Consider the following 14,848-nt stretch of genomic DNA (forward strand, 5'->3'; position numbering starts at 1 on the left):
CGGGTGTGCACCTTAAACTAATGCAAAGTTACACGTCGATTAGAGCTCAGAAACACTGGGGAAAGAGTAATGCCAAGGATTTGGCATTACTCTTTTAAAAACCTCCTTTTAAAAACCATCAAAGTGTCCAGGTTGCATGGAGCTGTTCACCCACCCACACCAGATCCCTGGGACACGGAGCCCTCAGCAACTTGCCCACTTCGAGGTTCAGCGAGGCGCTGTCTCCTTTCCTTATTTTTCTCTGAAACAGCCCCTTCCCACGTGTCTCACCAGTCCCCCCGACCCCACCTCAGGATGCTGGTGTTCCCACCACTTCTCATCTCCCCAGTTCCTTCTCAGTCCATGCTTCCCCCCAAACTGAAGCAAAGGGTCTAAGCCAGAGCCTAACATGCAACTCAAGTGAAGCCAGCAAAACTCGCTGTTTCTTTAACCAAGGAAAGAACAGCATGTGCCACTTCGGTTCAGTAGTAAAGATTTCAGGGAATATGTAATCTGCTGAATAAACGAGCCTCCTCCTCCCATTTTTAAACCACTCTTGTGAAACCAGCTTCGTTCCTGACTCCCCCCGTGCCTTATGAGTCTTGTCTCCAGCAAAAATGATTTGGGTTTTATTATTCTGGCATCCAGTGGGAGTCTGTGACAATTTCACTGCAGCAGCGCGGCTGGGGCTGTGGCTGGGGCTTTTTTTAATACCAGTGTGTTTTAATGACACAGTACACCTTCAGGTATTGTTGAAAGGTTACACTATTCAACAGACCCAACGGGGATGGGAGGGGCCTTATGTAATTTATGTGTCCTCAGCTCTGTGGTTAAAGCTTGTGAAATGGAGGGATGTAATTTGGGAAGCAATTTTCCCCAAGGTCGGGGAAAGCAGCTTCTGGAGGAAAAGCTGTGTGACCCTCGTGACAGCCGGGCTCAAACTAGGGGCCCAGAACTCCTGACATGAGGCTGGGACCATGGCCAAGGGGCTCCAGGCCCCAAAGCTGTGGAACAGAAATGTTCCCAAGATACAAGAGAACTCCAGCCATCCACGGCTGGGTGGGCTGTGCGTGGGCTCCACGGCATGATGAGACAGAGCTGCCAAGCACATAATCCAAAGCGACTTGTGAGGCTTTCCGCCACTTCCCCGCTTCCCCGACCGAATCATCCCGGCTCCCCGCTTCCAGGAAGCAATGAGCGGGACTCTGGAATGGCCAACCAGGCCTGCTTCAGACACTCAGGGAACTCAGGCCATCTAGTTGCCGCGTCCTGGCCGTTCCAGAAAGCACCATTCCTGCACTGAATGTCCCTCAAGTTCTGCACTAGGTGCTGGGGACACAGAGAAGACTACCCCATGGACGTGTCACAAGGGGTTTGCAGCACACGCTCGTGTCCTGAACCTGCCCCCACCCCCCACAGCCCCACATTGTTCCAGGGCTGGTCTGTGACCAGAACGCAGCAGAAGTGACGGCACATCAAATAAATCTGAGATCAGGTCATGAAAGAGACGGTGGCTCTGCCTCACTCACGTGGGAAGCTGGCCGTCACGTCAGGGGGACACGACCATCAAGCGGCCGTGCAGAGAGACCCACATCCTAGGACTGGGACCTTCCCCCAGCAGCCGACATACTAACTGCAGCCTCACAGGAGACCCTGAGCTAAAAACAACCAGCAGAGCCACTCCCGGCTCCCGGCCCCAAGGTACTATGAGCTAATAAACGACTGTTGTTGGAAGCCACTGAGTTTTGGTGTAAAATTTGATGAAATTTGGCTATTACAGGACAACAGATAACTAATACAGGGATATCAAAAATATAAATATACACAGTGGCTGAATCCACAGGCAGGGATGAAACACCAAATAAGAAGAGGGGCATCATATGCCTCGAAGAGGCCCAGCAGGACCAAACTTCGAAGGGACCCGGTTGTCCCCTGCCCCTGCCCCTTGCTGCTTCCTGTGGGACCACCAGACCCAGCTCCCCTCCACCTCAAATGGGGATCTGATGCCGGGCACCCCCCAAGCACCCCGCTTCCTTGGTGGCTCTCCATCATTGCTTCCCAAGGCCTCCTTTGTAGCACCTGTTGCTAATTGTAATTATATTTTAAGTTGTTTATTTACTCATCCACGGTCTGCAGGGCGGGGAGACACCCCTGTTCCGCACTGCAAACCCAGTGCCTGACACACAGGCACCCCCCAGGGGTACTCCAGGCCGGCACGATGAAGTCTCCCAATAGGGGGGTCAGATGAATGCTTTGGTTTCCCAGGGCAGCCTCTCCACGGAAATTACGTTTCCGCTGTTCTATAATCTGTTAAGGCTGCAGCGGCCTTGGGTCTAAACACAGCATACACACCTTAATTTAAAATATTTGATTGTTACAAAATGCTAATTGCCAGAGCTTCCAGAAAGTCACAATCACTGACCACAGATCACCATGCCAAATATAATAATGAAAAAGGGAAATATTACAGGAACCGCCAAAATGTGACACAGACAACCAAGGGAGCAAATGCCGCTGGGAAAGGGCGCTGATGGACGTGTTCAGCGCTGGGGGCCACAAACCCCCCCCATCTGTAAGATCACAGTGCCAGCAAAGTGCGATGATGCAGAGCACCGTGAAACGAGGCCGGCCGGCGCAGCAGCCCCGCTGCCCAGGCCCCGGCTGGCTGTCCACAGAATGAGCTCTGCCTACAGCAGGGGCCAGCACGGTCCCCCGGTTCATCCCCACACTTGCTTCCCTGGGCATCATGCACGGCCCCACGCCCAGGAAGGAGTTGAAGCCCCCTCCTCACACTCCACTCCCTTCCTTCTGTGGGTATCCTTGCTGGCCTGCGACACCAGCTCAGAGAGGTGCCCTTGGGCAAGGCCGGGGAGAAGAGCTACTCCGGGTCAGGGTTGGGGTTGGGGACAAGGACTCCTAGTTGGTTTTCTCTGCTGGCATAGCAAGGCCATGGTGAAGCCCACCCTGAAGGTGTGATGGGAGGGGGACATGGGCACCGGCTGGCAGGGAGGCACAGAGACGTGGAGGCGGGACACAAGGAGGCCATGGGAATGCAGGGGCCTCAGGAGTCTCAGGGATGAGGGGTGCAGGGAGGTACAGAAGCAGGCGCTGGAGACATGGGAAGAAGGGAGGACACAGGGATGGGCAAGGAGGTGGGGGAGGGACACAAGGGCTGAGACACCTGCAGACGGTGCAGGGGGTTGAGGGAGGGGCAGGAGGGTGGGGGTGTGGGGGGCTGGGCCCCTGGCGCTTCCAGGCCACGCAGCCTGGCCTGGGCAGATAGCACAGCACGTCGGCTCGGAAGCTCTTTCCACTTATCTCAGCCCCGCCAGGTATCCGCGCGGTGGAAACATGGCATCCGGTAACAAGATTTTGATGTTGAACAGCCAACGTTTTCTTCAAGACTGGCTTTACATTACAAATGGAAAGGACTGTGACCTTAACAGGAGTCTAACATTTGGACAGTGGAGAGAAATGGAGAGGGTGTGAACAGAGAGCCTGAGTCCTTCTCCCCAGAGCCTGCAGCACCTGCCTAGGCGGCGGCCAGGGCTGGCGCGCTGATGGGGCCAGGGGAGCCCAGAGGGGGCGCTGTCGCCTCTGCTCATAAAAGCCAGTGGTCCTGGGTGGAAACACAATCCCCTGCCTCACTTTGCAAAGACATGAATGGCCGCCTCCCTGCAAGGCCCCTTTTGGACCTGGAGTCCCCAGGCCTGGGCCGGGCCCAAGACCTCCACCTCTGCTGCACACTCACAGGTCTGCCCACAGCTGACGTATCTCCTGGAAGGCTTTTCAAATGCTGCCCTCCTGGGGCTGGCTGCGTCTTCTACCCTGGGCACAGGGCACAGTGACACGCTTTTAAAATACATATTCCAGCTTCTGTAACAACACCTGCTTGGCACAAACATTCCAAGAGAATTCCACAGAGGCCCTGCTCTGGGAGAATTCCCATGCCAGAAGAAAGCTGCCCCATCCCTGGCATGGGCACCCGTCCTCAGCTGTCCCCACCCCTGTGCCTACCTCCCTGAGCACAGGAGGCTAACAGGGACCGAACACAGCGAAGGGGCTGAGACAGAAGCAGCGCACAGGGGGATTTCTCACCGGATGTGCTAGTAATCCTGCCCAGGGCAAGGTGTCCTGTCTGTCTTTTCTTGACAACCCAGGGCACAGAGATGCCCACCTCTGAGCTCCCATGTACGGTCTCAAGTGTTCACAAGACTGTCACCTGAATGCTGAATGCCTACCTGCCCTGCTCGGGTCTGGGAACTATTGAAGACAGCACCTGCCACAAGAAGGACATGGACATTTACTGTGGGACCTGAGGGCGACCTGCATGGAGGCAGGGGATGAGCCAATGGTCATGCCAGTCTCTGACTCCTCCCTGGCTGGCTGCCCCATTGCTGCCCCCTCCAGCCCCTCCGCCCTCTCGAAGTAGCTGGGCCGTCGTGGGCCTGCACTGGCTGAGGCCATCCTGAGAGCCCTGCTAAGGCTGGACTCGCCTGCCTGCATTGTAACGCCCCAGCCCCTGCCGAACCAAGGAACTTTCTGGAGAGATGGAGGTGCCCTGTCTCCATTTAGATGATGTTTATATAGGTGTACACACTCGTCAGAACCCCCTCTACTGTACCAAGACCAATACATTTCATAGTATGGGAACTGCTCTCATTTTTAATTTTTAAAATATCACCTGCGGACCAACCCTGGATCTTGAGTCAAAGCCACTCTCCCAGACCCCTGAGGCTATGACGGGCTGCAGAGCCTCGTGACTATCCAGTCAGAGACAGGAGCTGATCCGTGCGTCTGGGAAGAGGCAATAATCAACGTGACGAGAGTGCAGCTGCCCTACGCGTGGGGCTGAGACCTGCCCCAGGGACTTCCACCAGCAGCAGCAGGAAGGCGGTGCCGCCAGCGTCAACGCTTCAGGCTGGACCTTTGCTCACCAGCAATCTTGCCATGAGAAGAGAAGGGAAGAGATGTGGCCACACAGGAAAGTGTCCTCAGCCAAGGCCCCACACTAGCCACCTTGCCACATGGAACTGGGCCCAGAATCCCCACCTGGCCTCTTCTGGTCAGTACCAGCCAGGGACGGCCCCACGGCACACAGGTCAGCACCAGGAGGGGCAGACACCCTACACCCAGGGTTGGGGGTGCTGAGAGGTGCAGCTTATGGAATAATTCTGGGGGCATGACTTCAGCAGCTCCCCCTCTCCTCCAGAGCACAATGGGCACCCCATCAGCAACCAGGCAAACACCCAGAGTCTGCCCAAGATCTCCCCAGGTCTAGAGGCAGCTGCAGGGCTGCAGAGGTCTCCCCTCTCCTTCTGGCAGCAACAAGGCCCTGGTCTCAGACAGGCCTCCCTGGAGGCAGCAGACGGGGTGGCTGATGTGCAAGAGGGCTTGGGGGGCCCCAGTCAGAGCAGCTGTCCGTGCTGAGGGGCATGATGGGAAGCAAGGGCCACCCAAGCCGCCTTCTCCCTCCCAATTCGCTTCCCTGGCAAGAGGCTCTTCTGCCCACACCTGCCCTGTCTTCTGGGTGGGAAACACGCCCACGCCTGTCAAAGAGGAAACCTCTGTACAAAAGCTCAGGTGACTGGCAGCCCACTATGGCCTCCATCTGCTGTCCCTGAGAGACCCTGGCTATGACCCCTGCCTTCTGGGACCTCATTTCCCTTCTGAGCCCCTGGGAGTGGCATTCTCACGATCCAGCAGATGAGTTTTGGCTTAGGTGGAGCTCTGCAAAGAAGGGGAGAAGCCAGCAGGCCAGGGGCAGCACCAGGGCTTGGTGGACCCAGGAGTGCACACCACCAGGGGGCCAGGGGCACTGGGGGCATGGGCTGTACCTGTCTCCCCGTCCATCCATCTGCCATCCAGCCGTCTATCTGTCCCTCCACCCATCCATTCTTCCACCCACCCACACACCTGACCACCCATCCATCCATCCAACCACCATCCATCCACCCATCCACCCATCCATCCATCCATCCAACCACCCATCCATCCATCCAACCACCCATCCACCCACCCACCCATCCATCCATCCATCGATCCATCCATCCAACCACCCACCCACCCACATCCACCCACCCTTCCTTCCTTCCTTCCTTCCTTCCTTCCTTCCTTCCTTCCTTCCTTCCTCCCTCCCTCCCTCCCTTCCTTCCTTCCTTCCTTCCTTCCTTCCTTCCTTCCTTCCATCCAACCACCCGTCCATCCACCCACCCATCCATCCACCCACAGAGTAACCCAGTGAGGGGAGGAGCAGGCCCAGAGCAGGGCGGGGGCAGGACCGCAAAGACGGAGAGGTGGGGCTTGGGAGTCAGATGAAGATGGACCGACATCCCGGCCGCCCTGTCAGTTGGGCGATTACTTACCCTCTCTCAGCCTCAGTGGGCTCATCTATGAAGTGGGATAATAACTCTCTCACTGAGTCACTATAAAAACAAATAATCTCGTGTGCAGAATGCCTTCTCAGTGACTGGTCCCTGGTAAACACCAAGTGGACGGCCCTCCTCACCAGCTGGGCTGGCGCACACCAGGGGCTCTATTCCCCCCTAGCCTCGCACCCTTTGTGACTTTGCAGTGCTTCCTACTGAAGAGGCGGAGTCTTTTCTCCACCCCATGTTAGGCTGGGCTCAGTCACAGGACTCATCTGGGCAGTAGAACGAGGTGCAAAGATGTGAGGCCTTCCCAAGCCTAGGCCGCAGGAAGCCTTGCATGTTTCCATGTGTCCCATGCCCCTGCCTCTCCATGGTTGGGCCCTGGTCCCAGGATGGGGATGAAAGACACACGGAGCAGGGCTGCCCCAGCCCAGTCCAGCCGGGGGCAGAGCCACTGAGCCAATCTGCAGACCCAAAGTCCAGCCAGATCAGCTGACTCCCAGCTGACCAGACTTGTGAGCAAGAAGGGAAATGAGTGCTGTTTTAAGTACCTGATTGTGGAGGCAGTTGGTTACACCACAATAGCTAAATGATATACTTTTCCCCTTCAATTTCCCGATCCCCCTTCTCCTTTAGAGCAAAAGACACCATGTGATCTCCAGACAAAACCAGAAAAGGACAGACTTGGCAAGCAGATGACACAAAGCCTCAGCCCCCAGCCTACAGCCCCTGCCTGCTTCCTTCTCAGAAACAGGAGGTGACATCACAGCCCAGGAGGAACGACCACAGAGGGAAGTCCAGCAGGCAGTCCGCAGCCTGGAAACGCGGGTGCCGAGGCAGGGATTTGTCCTTCTGTCTGTCTACCGATCTATATCTGTCTGTCTGTGTGCTCTTAAATCAGGGTAAGCAATTTTCAGAATCCCCAGGGAGTGAGGAAGCCTCAGATGTGCCCTGGAAGCAGCTGCTGGGCGGCGATGAGACTGGCGGAGGCTGCGGCTCCTCCTCCCCGCAGGCGCATTAGGGATTCCCGCAGCGCCCTCGCCCGTCAATCACTTCCCATTCAGCCCCGCTGCTAGGGGCTCAAAGGTCGATTTTCCAGTTATAACAACAGAAACTAAAATCGGGTCAAACCTAAAAGGTATTATCTTCCTCGGAGCTGCACAGGTGCAGTGAGGCTGGGTAGGCAGTAGACCCGGGCCCCTGAGCTACTCTGCGGACAGAGGTGCCAGGAGGTGGGAGGGCTCAGGCCACTGCCACGCCTCCACCTGGCTCCACATCTGGCTGGTTCTGGAAGATTCTGGCCACACTGCCTGCACATCTGAAGCGCTTGGAACCTTCTTCTTGCTGGTGGAACGCTCACAGCTACCGAAGAATAGAGTTGCCCGGCAGCTCCGGGAACTAGACCCTCTCCGGAAGGCGGCTCTTACTACAGAGCCCCTCCGGGCCGACTTCTCCTGGTCATCACAGACAGCTGCGAGTTTGAACCTCTACGTGCTAAGGATTCGCTGCAGCTCAGCCCCCTCCCTCCATGGAATCCTAGCATTTAGCTGTCGTAGACACAATACCAATACCATGAATTTGCATAACATGCCCCTCTCCTTGTAAATTATCGATTGGTATTCCATGCACACGCACACAGCCCGCCTGGAACCCATCCTTCAATGCCCCACTGTCAACAGGCTTCAAATTGGACCCATCAACTCAGGCCATACAGTATTTATAAACTGACCTGTCCCGTCACGTGGAGTTATTCTTAGAAACCACCCTGCCTCATCTCAAGGGACGGGGAGAGGAAACACAGAGAGACACTTACAGAAAGGTTTTCTTCCTCAACTATCTTGTTTCCTGCTTATGTGATGGTCATTATTAAAATGCTGGGTGGGTTGCTGGCAAAGCTGTGCATGAGCCAGTGTCACCGAGTGGGGGTGAAGTGGGCAGGGCCGGGAGAGGTCAGAGACCCAGGGTGATCGCCTCCATCCACGGGCCCTGTGACCACCAGGCATGCCCAGTGAGCCTGGATGATTAGCCTTGGGGTCTCCATCTGTGAAATGGAGCTAATAGAGCCCGTCTCCAGGATAAGGGAGAATGGAGTGAGGTTGGCCACAGGAAAGGGCTCCAAAAACATAAGACTGCATTCTGACAGCTGCTGCACCACAGCTGAACCAGTGAAGTAAGCCCGTCACAAAAGGACAAAGCCTGCAGGACTCCACTTAGGTGAGGACCTAGAGCCACCAGATTCAGACAGAAAGAAGGGTGGTGCCACAGGCTGGGGGAGGAGGAGGGGATAGCGTTTAATGGGGCAGAGCTTCAGCCTGGGACAGCGAAGTCCTGGAGACGGACGGTGGGGTGGCTGCACAACAGTGTGACTGTGCCTAATGCCACCAAACTGGACATTTACAATGGTTAAGAAGGTAAATTCTGTTACGTGCATTCTGCCACAATAATGTTTAACTACTATGAAAACACAAAGTGATATTATAATGATCCATCTGTAGCCCCGAAAAGAAAGTCATTTTTTATGAACATTCATCTCACGCTTCCACCCTTCCACCTAACAGCTGCTTGGGCCATGGGGTCTCTGCTGCCCAAACAGCTCAAATCTTGACTTTGAACTGGAGAAAAACAAAACTGTGTTCTTTTGTGCTTATTCCTGCCTCTGCCACGACTGGCTGGTGCCTGAAAAACATGGGTTTCTGCTCCCTTGCAAGGAACGCTGACGGGGCCAGTCCATCTAGCTCCCTGTCCACTCGGATCCAGGCAGGCCTCCGAGAAAGGAAACCTGGCCGCCCCCACCCCCGCAGGCGTTTCACAGCGATTTCTTTGAAAGTCCTTCCAGTAAAGAGCAAACGAACCAGGCCCCCTTGCCTGTGAGCTGGCATAGGCCCGTGAGTGAGTCTGCCAACTCCAGCTGTGGGTCTGATGAAATACCATGTGAGCCTCATGCACAATAGCCCTGTTTAAAAAAATTAACAAGAAACGAGCACAAGAGATTTTTATGATTTTTCATTTAACACAATATATTCAAACTAGTATTGTTTCAACGCGCAAGCCTATAAAAATGATCGGTGAGGGATTTTGCATTCTTGTCCTGCATTCAGTGCTGGGACCCAGTGTGCATTTTACATGGACAGCACACCTCAGCTGGAACCCACCACATTTCCAGGGCCCAATAGCCACATTTATGGGATCCAGAGAGGCATGGGGTTCAAGAGGAGGCTTCTGGACCAGGACAGGGACTCAAAACCCAGAGAAAGGGTCCAGCAGGGCTCTTTGCTCACCATGCCCACTCACACACACCCGCCTGCATGACTTCAAAGAGGAAAGGAACCCCCCCCACCCGGGCCCCTCACCGTGAGCCCCTGAGTGCCTCTGACAGCACTCCTAGAACTGGGTGCTGGGGAAGGTGACCAACCCTGCACTCACCTGCAGCCACCCCATCAGGGCTGCCTGCGTGTGTAATAACGGCTAGGTCACTTGAGATTTCATGGCAGCACATGGCCAATAGCAGAACCTGCAGGGGGGACACAAGAGGAAACCATACCATGCTGAGCCACTTCCAGCGTACATGTAAAAGTCCAGGCTCTTCCCTTGCTGAGACAGAGCAGCCACCGGAGAGGATCCCCAGAGCAAGTGCAGACCTCCTGCTGTCAATGTGGTGCACAATGTGGTGCACGTTACTCGCACACTGGTTTCCTGTGGCTGGACCCACAAATGACCACAAGCGGGGTGGCTCAAAACAGCAGCGCCTGTTCTCTCACAGAGGCCAGAAGTCCAAAGGCAGCTTCGCGGGGCTGGGGTCCAGGCATGGAGGGACCATGCTCCCCCCCGAGGTTCCAGGCAGGGGTCCATTGCCTACTTCTCCCAGCTCCTGGGGGCTCCAGGCGTGCCTCATCTCTCCAGTCTCTGCCTCTGTCATCATGGGGCCTCCACTTCTGCTGTGGATGTGACACAGCAGGAGTAGAGTTCTGTGACTGTATTTTGGGTGCACCTAGTGAAACCCTTAATCTTATCTCCGGGGTCTGTTTTTGCCACAGAAACCGACATTCACAGATTCTAGAGGTTAGGCCCTGGGAAGCCTTTAGGGCCCAGCATTCAGCCAACCACACACAAACCCCTGAAACATACTCAGATGCATGTGGTCAGTGGGCTAGGTCAGATCAGACTAGATTGGATTAGACAGTTTCATTCCCTGGTGACAAGGCTGGCCAATTTGCCACAAGGATAAGGCCAGCACCGCCCGGTGAGGGCGGCCCCCAAAGGGGAGGCACCACCGGCCAGGCAGCTGCTGCCCAGCGTGCCCACAGCTCAGGCAGCTGAGACCAGGGTGGGCAGGGAGGTTCAATTTATATGTGGAGAGCCACCCCAAAGTTGTCTGAGGGGGGCACCACCAGGGAGCCCGGTATTTTCAGCCGTCAGCACCCCTTCCGTGGAAGGTCTGCAGAAGGCCCTTTCCAGGTGCCACCACGTTCCCTGCTCTTGACACTTACCACTGGCCCAATCCGCAGGGCCAGCACCTGCTGGGATCAATGTCTGTCTGCCAAGGCCTGAAATCCCCTGGGAATCATACCCCCCAGAGCACCCTACCAGTGGCAGAGGCGGGGTACAAATACCCAAGCCCCCTCCGCCCCTTGGTGGGAAGACCCTGGGGGGCACGTGCACACTGGCCCCCCGAGTCCCAGTGGATAAGCTCGGGGGCCCTCAGTGCCACGGGCTGCAGCTCCCGGTCCTGCTGCCCACCAGCCCTGCCCCCATCAGTGCCTGTCCTTGAATACTTCTCTCGGGGAGTCCAGGCTGAGACACGGGCGCTGCCAGGACTCCATGGCTCAGAACCTGGGAAGCAGGGGTGAGCTAGCCCGAGGCAAGTGGGACTAAGTGGGCGGGAGGCACTGCGGGCAGCATGTGTGGCGCAGAGGACCTGAGCACTCTGACGGTGAGACGGACGGTGGTGGCGATCTGCACCACTGAGTCCAGCGAGTCCTTCCTGAACACAAAGAGAGACGCCGAATGCCGTACCTGCGAGGGCCACTGAATCCGGACGGCCGAGGGAGACTCTGCCATCGTCCCCATTTAATGACTGAGAACAAAACTGGGTGAAGGCCGCCCACTGGGAGGAAGCACAGGGTGACTCAATCCCGGCGCCCCTGGCCTCGTGCTCACAGCAGACTTTCTTCAGTTCCTGGGCTACAGATGAAGATAACTGAGCAAGCAGCTACTCAAGGAGGAAAAGAAACCCGGACGTGGAACACGGAGCTCCGGCTCAGCGAGTGTGAGCATCGCGCATGGAGGCTGCCGCCTTCTGCCAGAGCAGAGCAGGGGCAGGGAAGAGGACGCGGAGGGGGGGAGGTCAGGAGGTGGGAGGGACCCAGGGGTGCCCATTGCCTGCCCGGTGGGTCACAGGACCTTCTGAGGACGTGGAGGAGGCGCAGGACTCGGAGCTGTCATCTGGCGCCTGTGGTCACTAAATCACGAATCATGGGGATGTTCAAGGAGCCACTGTGTGGCCATCTGTCACGGGGAGCTGGGAAGCAGGTACCCGCTGGGCAGGAAGCTGGCCTGGGTGACCGCCACATCCTGGCCTGTCCCTGGGTTCCAAGTGTTGGCAAACTTCTCAAGCAGAGAGCCAGTCAGCCCCACATCCCAGCAGCACCTCCCTGGAGCATTTCAGCCAGAAACCAAGGATCTGAGCCCCAAACCACAGAGAGGATGGAGGCGTTGAGCTGGACCCCGCCCACCACTCCGTCCCATCGGTCCTGGGTGGGGAAGCTGGGGCAGCGGCATCTGATGGCGAACGGGTCTTGGCAGGTCACAGAGGAGCGATGGATCAGGAAGGGACGCAGAGCAGCACAGTGACAGTGCCCCACGCGCCCATTCCTGATGCTGGCTGGCCGGCGGGTGGACCCCTTCCCCAGGGCCCCGGGAGCTAGAGAGCCAGTCTCCAGACCTTTCCGCTAGCCATGCGCTCATGCAGGCCAGTTGCGAGGGCTCGGCCTGTGACTGGCATTCCGGGCGGTCACTGGGTGTCAAGCAGATGCCTGAGAACTTTAAGAAGCCACCCCACGCAGGAGGCGGCCAGCGCCCCTCGGTGGGAATGCGGTGGTGAGGGGTCAGGAGCAACGGTGGGACAGGAGCAGCCCAGGGCCTTTGCAGGTGACTGCCCTGCCTGCTGCCTCCCCACGTCTGGAGTCAGATGCTGTGACTTCCAGGGTCTCGGCTCTTATTTCAGACCAGCCGGCCCTGCGAGAGGCACCCATTGCCCTCCCTGAAGATGGCAGCAGGGGGCACGGGTGCTGGACCTTTCCAGGCCCCTGCTGTCGGCGCTCTGCACGCCCGCACTGCCTGTCACTCACAGGCATTCAGCCGGGACAGGCAGCTTCCCTGTGCACGCGGCCAGGCCCCTCCCGGCAGCACAGGCCGAGAGCCCGAGCTTCCTGCTCCCTTCTGCTGCTGGTGGACACTGGCCTTTGGCCCGTCCCCAGGAGGCACCGCAATAGGACCCACCGCACTGGCTTATCCACTGGCTTATCACAGCCCTCGCAGAGGTTCCCCACTCAGGGCCCACTGTCAGAGCCCCTGCCCCACTGCGGCTGTCCCTCTGTGGGCTCTTGGGACGGGAGGAGGCCGCCCTGCCCTCCACACCCTCTCCTCAGCTCCTTCTCTGCTGTTCCCAGCTCCCACCTTTCCTCCCTGCCCCTCACTGCTGTCTCAGCCCTGCTGCCCGCCTCTGTGGGCCTCACCACCGCCCTGGCGCGGGGGAAGCTGCCTGAGGCTCTAATGACCCCACCTGGGGTGGAAGCTGGCTCCCCTACCCCCAACCACCCAGCCCACCTCAGTGCACAGCCTCAGACCCCACGGCAAACACAGCAGGCCTGTGGGTGGCAGGCCTCTGCCAGTGGCTCCCCAACCCCAGGTGTGTCCCCCCACTCCTGCAGAGCATGCCAATATCCCTGACTTTCCCTCAGCACCTCAACAGTGGCCTCTGGTCCCACCTTCTCGCTCCAAATCTCCACATCCAGGCCCTGCCTGCTCACTGGAAACACCTGGGGTGCCTTGAAAACCACCTGTGCCTGGGTCTTCCTGAGACCACCTGATGTAGAATCCTGGGGAGCAGGCAGTGGTATTTTTAAAAGCATCTGGGCTGAGTCCCAGGTGAGGCCCAAGTGTGCAATCAGCCACCACACCTCGCAGGGCCTCGTCCCCGCCACGTGGTCAGCAGGAGGCCAGCGGCCAGCCTCTTCCTCCCCTCCAGGCCTCTCTGTCAGTCCGGAATTCCTCCAGGCCCTCCCAGACCACTTCAGCCAGAATCCCGTGTCAGGGCCAAGGCGGCGGGGGGCTCCAGGCAGTGTGGGGAGGGTCCTGGTCAGAAGCAGGGGTCTGGGTCCCAGTCTGTGCTTCCACTGGTCCAGGGACCCTGGACTGACCACTCCATTCCTCTCTGAGCCTCAGTCGCCCCAGTTGCCAGAATAGGCCCTCTACTGCCTAATTAGCAAAGCCCCTCCCCATCATACTGCTGGATACAAAAACCTGGAAAAAGGAGGAATTTTCCAGATGTCTTCTAAAAAGCATATATTACTTTTATAATTAGAGAAAAACTTACGACAGGAATAAATGAAGGAGTGTCCTCAAGTAGTGGCCTGAATGGCCCCCCTGGCTCAGGGAACAGCCAGCAGTCAGCCTTGCTGGTCAGCAATGGACAGAGCAGCAGAAGTGCCTGGTGTGGACAGAACCACAGACAAGCCACCGAGCTTGCCCCATGGGCAGCATGACCATGGCCGCACCACAGGCAGGCTGGGCAGTCCTCCCCACTGTTACCCCCCCCCCACTGGGGGACTCAGCCCCAACCCCAGGGGGCCCCAGCTTGCCAAGCCCCCACCCTCGCTCTCCATGGCAGCCCACCTGACCCACCGCCTGGCACTGCAATCATATGGGACACGTGGGAGGGGGCATGGAGTACAGCCACTGCTGGCAGCTGGCCACCCCACCCTCTACGACAAGCTCGTTTCTATGCACCATCCATCCTGCCAAATCCCATGACCTTGGCATTTGGGGGCCACCAGAGAAGGACACCGTGAGTGCACAGCCCTCCATCCAACGCATCAATTAACATTCCCTGTGCAAAGTTGGGGCTGTAATTACAGCAAGTGATTAACAGGCCGAGGTAGCCTGTCTCAGAGGGAGCAGATTAACAGCCGAGGTTGGGAGTGCCTGCATTCACCTCGGAACCACCGGTGCGTCTTAAACAGGGGCCCGGCGCCCCAGTAGCTAGTGATTAATGGAGGGGCTGAGACTGGGGACGTTTCCCTGGCACCCGTCACCGAGCTATTTCCTCTTGGCGGTCACTGTGCTGGCCAGGCGTGCGGGAAGGGAGGGCGGCCAGGACTTGAGGCAGAGCAGCTGAGAGCCCAGGGGAGGGGCCGGCCTCACTCCCCCTGCCAGGCCAAGTGGACCCGCGGGCATAGGTTGCCCATGGAGAGGGAGAGGCAGAAGAAGGCCAAGTGCAC

General features: G+C 57.6%; 1 protein-coding gene across 10 annotated transcripts in view; it reads right to left on the reverse strand.

The window, feature by feature from the left end:
• RBFOX3 (RNA binding fox-1 homolog 3) overlaps positions 1-14,848 on the reverse strand; it is a 425,191-nt gene that overhangs the window by 290,624 nt on the left and 119,719 nt on the right. Inside the window, exons 1-2 of one of the 10 annotated variants that reach the window (XM_073236029.1) lie at positions 11,364-11,689; positions 9,774-9,861 (exon numbers count right to left, since the gene is read on the reverse strand). The exons of 8 other annotated variants lie outside the window; for them this stretch is intronic. The gene's annotated coding sequence lies outside the window, so the exon portion shown is untranslated. Of the gene's footprint in view, positions 1-9,773; positions 9,862-11,363; positions 11,690-14,848 lie in introns of those variants that run through there. One more of the 10 variants, XM_073236030.1, reaches the window with a different exon arrangement.

This window comes from Manis javanica, chromosome 4 (genome assembly GCF_040802235.1).
Source record: "Manis javanica isolate MJ-LG chromosome 4, MJ_LKY, whole genome shotgun sequence".
In the NCBI taxonomy this organism is placed as follows: Eukaryota; Metazoa; Chordata; class Mammalia; order Pholidota; family Manidae; genus Manis; species Manis javanica.